The sequence below is a fragment of the Arachis ipaensis genome, chromosome B08 (genome assembly GCF_000816755.2).
Source record: "Arachis ipaensis cultivar K30076 chromosome B08, Araip1.1, whole genome shotgun sequence".
Lineage (NCBI taxonomy): Eukaryota > Viridiplantae > Streptophyta > Magnoliopsida > Fabales > Fabaceae > Arachis > Arachis ipaensis.
Genome location: NC_029792.2, coordinates 31,432,329 through 31,442,755, shown reverse-complemented (window position 1 = coordinate 31,442,755; position 10,427 = coordinate 31,432,329). Strand labels below are relative to the sequence as shown.

General features: G+C 34.8%; 1 long non-coding RNA gene across 1 annotated transcript; it reads left to right on the top strand.

Annotated features, from left to right (window-relative positions):
- LOC107611805 lies at positions 2,057-4,553 on the top strand. The gene is made up of 8 exons (XR_002352269.1): positions 2,057-2,073; positions 2,245-2,320; positions 2,921-2,989; positions 3,065-3,186; positions 3,291-3,406; positions 3,574-3,629; positions 3,723-3,759; positions 3,939-4,553. It is a non-coding gene; the product is annotated as an uncharacterized LOC107611805 (long non-coding RNA).

Genomic DNA, 10,427 nt, shown 5'->3' with positions numbered 1-10,427 from the left:
GAGTTCCCACAGCTAGTTACCGGTTTCAAAGAGGTCTTGCTACTTCTGATTTTTGTTAGCGATGTTATCTTGCTCTAGAGGATATTAACCACTGCTTTAGGACTTGCCAAAAAGCTCGTCAGATTTGGATTAGCTTAAATTTGGGAATGACCGCTGAGGACTCTAGTTTGGATTTTGTGTCTTGGATTCGTTCTAACCTCAACAAAAATGAGTTTCTCTTTGCAGCGGCCTTTTGGTGGATTTGGAGGGATAGGAACAATGACATCTTCCATCAAGATGATCCATGGAGTAAGGAGAAAATTGTTCACTTAGTTCAACATGCTGCTCGCGATTTCTCTAAGGTTGTTACCAACCAAAAACATATTATTCCTTCCTCTTTGCAATATAACTGGTGGGAACCACCTCCAATGAATGTCTGTAAAGTGAACTGCGATGCAAGCGTTTTTGAAAATGGGCAATTAGCGGGCTTTGGATGTATTATTAGAGACATCATGGGAATTTGGATGAAAGGTTGTTCTGCCAGTATACCTCTTTCTAGTGTTCTCTCTTGTGAGCTTCATGCTATTTGGAGAGGGCTTGTTATGGCTTGGGATTGCGAGTGTAAAGAGGTCATATGTGAAACTGATAATCTTGATGCATTTCTTCTTGTTTCGCGAGGCACAACCAGCATGATTACGAATGACTCTGATCTGCTTAGCAAAATCAAAGAGATGCTTCAGCGCAATTGTACAGCTACTTTAGTGCTCATCCAGCGTACAGCAAACAGAGCGGCTGATTTAATGGCTAAGACTGCTGCTTTAAACAAGCAGGTGTACCTAGAGTGGTTACAACCCCCTAATAATTTAGACATTATTATTAGAGAGGAGTGTTACTCTTTCTCTTAGGTGTTTTTTCTTTGTGTTATGTTCAGTCACCAAAAAACCATGAACACCCCTAGCTCTGGCCACCTGCCTCATCTCCATCAGGCCCTCACCTCCTCTAGGATGACCACGATCACCACCTCCGGTACTCCCATCCTGACCACCATCACCTCTACCATAGTGGCCCCCCGTAACCACCTCCACCACCTCCCTGACCTTCTGTCACCACCGTTGTACCCTCCTCCACCACCACCACCACTTCCCTGACCCCGTCGTCACCTCCATCGTCTCCGTCATCACCACCTTCGTCTTCACCGCTACCCTCATTTGGGCCTCTGCCTCCACGTCGGCCTCTACCTCCACGTCGGCCTCTACTCACCACCACCTCTAGCTCCTGTACGGCCGCGACCCCTCCCCCCTCGCCGTCCAACCATTCCCAACCCTTCCCACCAAACCCCATTTCCGATTCTCGTCCTCAAAAGTTAAAGTTTTCATCTTTTCTTCATTTCATGTTATTTCCCATTTTGTATTGTTCATGGGGTTTATCTAGCTTTGCTTTTCTTTTTGCTCTTGTTGGGTTAAATTTGTCTTTTGGTGTGTGGGTAATTTTGTTGAAGTGTTGTTCATGAGTGTGTATCCCTCATTTTAATGTTAGAAAACAAAATAATGCAGAAGAATCAAAAGACGTTTGCTACTATAGTCTTTAGTATTCTTCTTTGTACCCTGTGGTTCAGTTTCTGGAAGGAGAACTACTCATAGTGTGTTTGTATTGCAATCCAGGTGGACGCTTTGCCTCAAGGGAAAAAGTATGCTTCTTTCCTTCAAAACCTTAACATTTGTTTCAGTATCATTGTTTATGACTGTATTACTTGTCTTTAATTCTAATTATCTACCATAACAAAAAATAATAGTTATAAACTTAGATGTGATTTCTTCGGGTTTTGAAATATCATTTGTTGATCTATTGGCATTTGCTTTGGATTTTGGCTTTATATGTAACCAGATGACCCTTCTAAAGAACTGTCGAAGTTTTCTGTCAAACTTTTTCTTCATTCCAGTGGGCATGTTGCAGGTTTCACATGCTAACTTCATCAAGAGTATTGAACTTTATATTTCTATTGAAAAATTTGAATTTTCCATAATTAGGGGCTATGTCTTTCACCTTGAACAAGTTCCTGCATACTCATGCTTTATAGGCTATGTTTCATGGCAGGTAATAATTTCTGTTTTTTGGAGAATCCCTAGAGCTTCTTGGAATGCAAAAGGAAGGCTTCTCTCTCTCTCTCTCTCCCCTTCCCAGCAATAAGTGCATGTGTTCATTGTAGCACGGTTTTTTAGATTGGCTGTTTTGAGGGCTTAGTTATTTGAAAATTTGAGTCTGCAGGTTATGGATGTTCCTGCTTTCTTCCTTGTCAGAAGCAGAGAAGGTTCTAGGAGAAATATCTAATTATAAAGTTCAGGTAATAGTTCTTCTATTTTCATTTTCTCCATAATTGGGAAACTGATGTTATTATTTTCTATCTTAATAAGAATCGAGCTTGGCTTATATAATTTCTTTGGGGGGAAGCTGGTCAAGTGTTTGGGATTCCATCCATATAGTAGCTGTTATAGCAAAGTAAATTTTTGTTTCGCAATACATATTTTTCCATGTTGATGGTCCTTGTGCCTTTGTCACTTTGGCATTATTCCATCCATATTTTTGTTTTGCACCTATATCTCGAGACTAGTATAACATTATGCAGTTCTGGTTATTTATGTTTGAGCTAGTTATGGATCATAATTCTTGTATGTCTTGACAATATGCTTATTTTGGGCATATAAAATTATTTTCTATTTACATTTTATAGGGTTATTGATATTAAAAAAAGTGGACTGTGGATTTCATTTATTTGAACTATGTGTTAATTCTCATATTTCATCCATCTTCCAGCGCCCCAAATCATTGTGTATGCTTAATTTGAAAGTTTGATTGCTTCAATTTTTCTTTCTCTTGCTTCCATCTTTCTATTTCATTTGGGCTATCGGTGGTTATCACGGTTAATATGTTGTGATCACTGCAGGCAGGTTGCATGTTTCTTAGATTTGCGCACCATCAGCCAATGATAGATGCGATACATGAGTGCCTTCTTGTAAGACCAGTTCAATTTTACTCATTTTTTATATTGGAAATTATAGCACTTACAAAAACTGTTGAAAATTTCCAGAAGAAAAAAGTGGGTTGCATCTGGATTGATGGAGGTACACCCGCTGCATCAAGGCAACAATTGGTTACAGATTTCCAGGAAAAGGATTATATCAAGGCAGCTGTAGTATGGTGGTATTTTTGGTTGTGCATTTCTTCCATATGTTTCCGTTATAAGCATCTTTTCTGTTGTCTTGGTTAGTATTTGTGCTTGAGATAATGATTTCATGTGACACGTTATCATGCAGCTATCCATTAAAGCGGGAGTAGTTGGATTACTGCAAGCACAGTTATCTTTACAGAACAATCCTGGATTCCAAGTGACCTAATTCAGGCCAAAGATCGTGCTCATAGAATTGGTCAGGTATTCTTACACTCATTAAGTAGAAAGGAGAGAGTTGTTACTAGTTGCATGACAACATTAAAAAAACAAATAATCTCAAATAAAAAGAACTCTCATATCTAAATTTTTGAGTAGTAAAGACAACATGTGCTCTTCCCTTTTTTTGACTAGTTAGTTCTTGTTTACAGGTCTCATTAGTAAATATATACTAGTTGGCAAATGATATGGTTGATGACATCATTTGGTAGGTTCTTTTATTTCTGCAGTCTTTCGCTGCTTGGTATAGCATTGACTTAACATTTATTATGCATTGATGATCTAAATTTTTACGCCTTAGGGATGTGGTGCAATTCAAACTGGATAATTTGGGGCAGGTACATTTCTACATCTTGAACTATCATATGTAATGCAAAATGTACATAATGCTTAGTTTCAAGGTTTTTATTCTGGTTTATATTTATATTTTGTCAAGATCTATACTCAAGCAGTATTTGAAAGTTACTTTTTGATGTTTTTGAGGAACCATTCTGAATTTTAGTTATTGAAAAATCAGATGTTAGATGCCCATGAGAACACCTTAGCTGTGTCAAATAATCAGCCATTGAGTATCCCTGCAAAGCATACTACTATTGGGCATAGCCCTTCAAAGCAGAGAACTCTTGACCAGTTTGTCAGAAGATGTGATAACGTGGATAGGTCGGAAGTCGGAACATCATCCTGACCGGAAACAGCCCTCTCGGTCATGACTTGTGAGATATGCAAAATGGATTTCCATTTTCACAGATACATGGCCAGTGGCAAGTGAATAGGAACTTAAATGTTGATGTCTACATGCAGAAGTTTCCCTGTAGTATTAACCAGGTGTGCTTACATGGGGAATTCACCTGTGATGACACAAATGCCGTTTTGAAGCTGAAATCCATTGTACAACAAATAATAGATTGAGTAGAACTGGCTACACTAAACTATGTTACTTGTACTGGAGATAATGGTTTGAATATGTGAAATATGTATTGGAAGAAAATGTTGATAAAGTCACCCATTAGATTTTAGGTTTCCACTTCTTGTTCTTAACTTTTTGCTCCCCTATGTTTTGTTTTAGTTTGGGGCTCTGTACAGAGTATGACATTATCATATATGAATGAGAGTTGTAAATTTCTTTACTCCATATGCATGTATCATTATATTTTGTAGAAATAATCATCTCTTGAAAGAATAGACTCATAGAACCCCTTTATAGCACTTCAGTTAAAACCGATCACCACATTGGCTTATTTTGTTTAGGAACATGACCTATTCTGATAATGTTACTTTTCTCCCTAAATTCATACAGAATGACATTATAAAAATAACATCATTATTTTTCTTTAATCATTTAGAAACTTGATTTGAATTTTTGTAACCCAGACTGAAGATTATTTTCCCTTCATCATCATTCTTATTATTTTCTTATTTTCTTAATCTAATCAATAAAGTAATCAATCAATAATATTATAAATATGACTCAAATAAAAAATTTAAACTAAATTTTTCAAACAAGAACCATTCTAACTTTATGTGAAACTTCAAAATGTTTCTTTTGACATAATATGTGCGGGCTATCAGTTGAATTAATTATTTAAAATGCATCATGTATTTTGAAATAAAAAGCAGTGAGTTGATCATTTAATATGATTAACAGCAATAATGCAAATATCTCAACAAGTTTTGTATGAGCTAAAGAATAGACACAACTCAAGCAATATCATATTCATATAGACATTAATATTTAATTCATTGTTCATTCATAATCCTATTGAAAACGACTAAGGATGATAATAAGCCACAAGAAATGTTACTAAAACGGAGTTGTCCTGTGCTGAAATCTTCCTCCCTTAGTAGGTGGCCAAACAAACGCATGGCGCATATAATTAGTAAGCCCACAGTTCTCCATGGAGAAGACACTCTTCCTATGGACAGTCACTTGTAAGAAATCTTGCTCCATGGGAGGAGCCCCACTGTCAAGTTGCAATGCTGCAACGTCCTTCAACATGGACAGTGTGAAAACTGAGATGCAGTGCGTGGATGAATCCGGTTCCAAATGCAATAGCTCTGCAGAGCGTATTGCACACAGCTTCCCGTTGCCAAGGTCAACAAAATTGAATCTGCCCGGTTCTTCCATTGGAGGTTGAATACCCTCAAAACCCACATCAAGGTATTGGTATAATGCGACTAGGCCATTCTGGTGGTTAACGAGAATGGCAAGGACCTTGTCCAAATGTGTATGAGGAGATTCCATCACATACTCTTGTGTAAGGCAAACTGTGTAGTTGCTGCTGCCAAGACCCGGAAGGGACACAGAAATGTGTGGGGAATAAGTAACACGACAGTGGTCATCACCGCTAATGAGCCTACCCTGTAGGAAGTTCGAAAGATTGTTATCAGCGGCAGACTTATCCATCCAAGTCTCTTTTATGGGGTCGAAGCGGGCCAAACAGGAGTCACTCTCAGTGGACGATGAAAAAAAGAGGTTGTTGTCGAGGACGAAGATGGTATTGTCGACAAGTGGCTCGCAGCTAATGGCCGCAGGAGCCATTAACGGTTTCCAAACTCTAGAACCAGAACAAAGAACATAAAAGCCAGATGAATCTTTGACCCGTGGTTTCAGATTTATATAGAAGTAAACATCGCCTGAGCCTGGCGTGTTTGCGATGTATGATTCGTCAAAAGGAAAGGGTGCACCATCCAGTGATCCCGTAGGCGCAAATCTTCCCTCCTCAAATTTGATTTCGAAGATTGGCCAGGGGACCAGATTCGCCATGGAAATGGATTTGCTTCTGTGAATTTCAGGCGGCAGGCTGGACGGCGCCATATAGATCTTGGAGTCGAACTCGAAGGGACACATATCAGGCTCTGGAAGATCCAAAAACAACTCGAACGGTGGTGGAGGCAAACAAGTCCAATCTATGACATCAACTTCTTCCTTTAAATTGCTCAGTTTGATCACGATCAACTTTTTATATGTCACAAGGCAAAGGCACGCTTCCTTCGCCATTTCAACCTGCTCAGTTTTTCGTCTTTTTTACTCAGCAGCATCCAATTCCGCCATCACTCTCTCCGATCGAACGAGATCGGTGGTGCTGCGGCAGCAAAAAGCTAGGATTAGGATAAAGCACTAGAAAGTTAATTAATTATTATCATTATAGCAACTTTTAATATTTTCTATCACTTGGATCTATGACTTTTCATTCGGTTAACTTTTATGAGTTATTGAAATTTTACTAAAAGAATTTTTTTTGTGTCTTTTAAAACTTTAAATTATTTGTATATTTTAGTATGTTATTGAGTGATATATTGTATGTAATTTTTACATCAATTTTTAATGGAATTAAATTATAAATCAACTTATTTTGTGTGTATTTTTTAAGATTCTAAAAATCGGACTTGATTCACTGATTCAATTGAATTAATCGGGAATTTAAAATACTAAAATTATATGAACTTGAAAAATTTTTTTGTAATGGTATTTCTCTCCGGTTGTTCCCCAAAAGATATAACCGAAATTGCTGAAGTAAAAAATAATTTAAGATTCCATTAAATAAACAATAATACTACTATATGTCAAGATAACATTGTTCTTAATTTATTTATTTTTTCTCTTTTTTGTTTACATTTACTTCATATGTTGGATTGATCTAAGTAGAAATTCTAAATGGTATGGACATTGGACAAGTAACAATTGGTTTGCAGATCTTAAAATTTACCAAAAGATTTATGTTAGGAGGCTCAACATTCACCTGACATACACTCACTATGTGACGGTGAGCATAATAGAATAATTCTTATTACAAAATTAAAAAAAATCATCATACCAACACATGTTACTTATGTTCAAATACCTTCCAACATTTAATAAAAACAAACAGTAATATGATTGTTCGTTTATTAGTATACAATCATGATTCTATATTTTCAAACATAAATTTAAGTATAGTAATTATTAGTCTTTGTTTGCTACATTACTTGACCCAACTCATTTATTTAGGGGAAGTATAATTCCACTTCAATTTTATACAATAAATACGACCAAAAAAATAATTAAAAAAAGAACATACAATAGAGACATAATCTAAGAAAATACGCATCCTATAAACAATGACATCTCATCTCATGCATGAGATACCACATGTCTCTATCCAATTATGAAATACAAGAAGAGATAAAAATTAAGTTGAGGAACCATCCGAACTTGAAATACAAGAAAAGATCAATCCACCACAACAGAAAAAAATATCTATCACAACTCAATTTTTCGTTGCTCGTATTGTATAATTTATTTCTGTAAATGACAATCAAAAGAGTTGTTTGTAATATTTTAATGTTCATATTCAAATTAATGAACGTGAACATGTTATAAATGACTTCCAATATTGTGCTCTACACAACTTTCTGTGACATGAGAAATATAAAAATATATATGTATTTGTATATAAAGTTATAAATAGAATCATACTACTTGGTATATTGGCACCCCTTCCCCTTGGGACGCTCTTGGAGCAGATCTTATCACCAGACTTTAACACGAAATGAAGCCTACAAAATTTGAAGCATGGACAATGTAACCAAAATTAAGTGTGTATGAGTATATTATTAACTCAATGGTTCAATGTACATTATACAAAAATGACTATTAAAATCAACAAAAAATTACAAAACTTAGATTTAACTACACAAAAACTCTAGTAGAAAACCAGAAACACAATTGCAAACCTTAACAAAATCATTACATATCGAAAATGGAGAACCTAACAGAAAATCGAAAAACAATCTCTCTTCATGGAGACGGAATTCAACAAAGAATTAAAATTATTCAAAATTACTAGAAATTACCCACCTCAAAGACACAAATTATGCAAATTCGTGAGAAGAAACCATGGGAAGTCGTTGCCTTTCTTAACATAAATTACCTCATTGGCGCTGGATTTGACTACCAATTCATTACCACTGAAAATCTCTCCCCAACTATGCTCCTTTCCAAGTTCAAACCCAAAGAAGCCAAGAAGGAAAAATATATTATACACATAAACATAAAGGTATGAAATGGAAACTGAAATGTTTATAAAGTTCATTATTTTCACTAACCGTGTGTTATATTTTTATGTCATGAAAAAATTATAAAATTATAAAACACATTTATATCTTATGAGGATTGATCACCTGATTGGCACCTGTAATAACCATTACCTAGGACTTGTGCAAATTGTTTACATTTCACAACTACAATCGAAAGCATAGGAGTTAGTAGAAAAGGATCACCAATTCTCAGGAGTTTCAACTACTAAAAAGCTTTGTAACTTAATGCGCACTTGACCCTTATTGAAAACCAAGTTTCATTCCAAAAACAAGTTCCAATCAGTTAATACATTTATATGTTGTAAAAAGAAGATAGAGTCTAGAACATTTTTGCTTACCTTTTTCGTTAATGTTCCTTGAAGTTAAGGAAGACCATCATTGTCACTATAACGATTAATAGAAGGTTCCTACACATGTTTTTGCACCTTGTCCAATGGCTTCTTTCGGTTGCTGCCACTAAACCACACTCTTAAAATATTCAACAACCCCATCATGGATCACACGTTAAACAAAAGTAAGGATCAAATAAGATGTAGAAAATTAATTAAACACCAATTATTCAGAACAGTAACTAAATCCAAAATATGATTAGTAAACTTCAAATGAATAGAAATAAGTAATACATGAAGAATCAAAATTTGATAGCCTTTGGAAGCAACAAATTCTACCTATCGTGAGAAAAACCATATAGAAATGCAAAAAACTTCTTTTCAAAATAGTCAAAGTTTTCACCTTCTCAACAAATTTTTAATGCAGTTATCCCTAGCTCTTTAATAAGATTAAAGAACACATACATATATCCCATTTCTCGATACAAAAAGGATAGCTAAATAAATATGAATACATGACTTGAACTTTAAAGTATAAGACAAACTAACAAAGTAGAAATAATTTTCTAACAGTTCATGCTATAGTAGATGTCTTTATACATTTTTTCTTTTTGCATAACAGTGATCCCCAAATGAGATTATTTATCACAAAAAAGAGATATGTTCTCCAAAATATTGGTTACAATACAAAATTATACATCGGTAATAAAAATAAAGTTATGGTATAAAAAAAGAATCCCAACTCAAATTCTCGCGTCTTTTTTCTTCCTTTTATTATGAAACCAAAATAAATCTAACAAAATCTACATATTTGATCAGCTTATAAAATTGATCCTTAAATAAGCATATTTCTTAACCCATTCAAAGCTTGATAACATACGCAATCATCAATGTCTTCACCAGTAGAAAAATGTTAACTATCTAAAAATTTAGAAGCCTCTAAAGTCTAACAAATATCCAATTTCTAAAAACAGATTAATATCCTGATTGAAATACTAATAAAGTTTTCTGGCAACTTTGAATTAATCATTTAACACCTATATAATGAGAAGTCCAGATTATCTTTTGACACCATAATAAACTTTAGTAACTTTGATTATATTAGCAATAAACAAAAGATTTAACCTACAAGGTAAAGAATAGTTATTAACAGTAGAATTATAAGCATGACGTAATGGTAGTTCTAGGAGATAGTTGAGGTTATCAGAATCAAAAATAATGACCATAAACAAAGACTCAATATTTAAACAAAATTGAAAAATTTGAGATATGTGCAAGAAAATTAGGAAACAATAAATAAGAAGGCACAATCTATAATGTAGAATCTAAACATAATAGGTAAAAAGGACCATACCTTTTAGAATAGTGCCAGTAAATCCATTGTGCATCTAGGACACAAAGTCTTCTCCACAAATCCGCAATTCCAACCGAACGAAGAAAATCATATAAGAGAGCAAGATTTATCCAATAATTATCAAATAAACAAATTAATATGAGAGAAAGAAATTAGTGAAACCAGAATTGAAGAGTATTTACAATAAACTCTAGTACAACATTAACTTTTTGAGGATCTACTGTGCAAAAGGAAAAAAATTGTATGT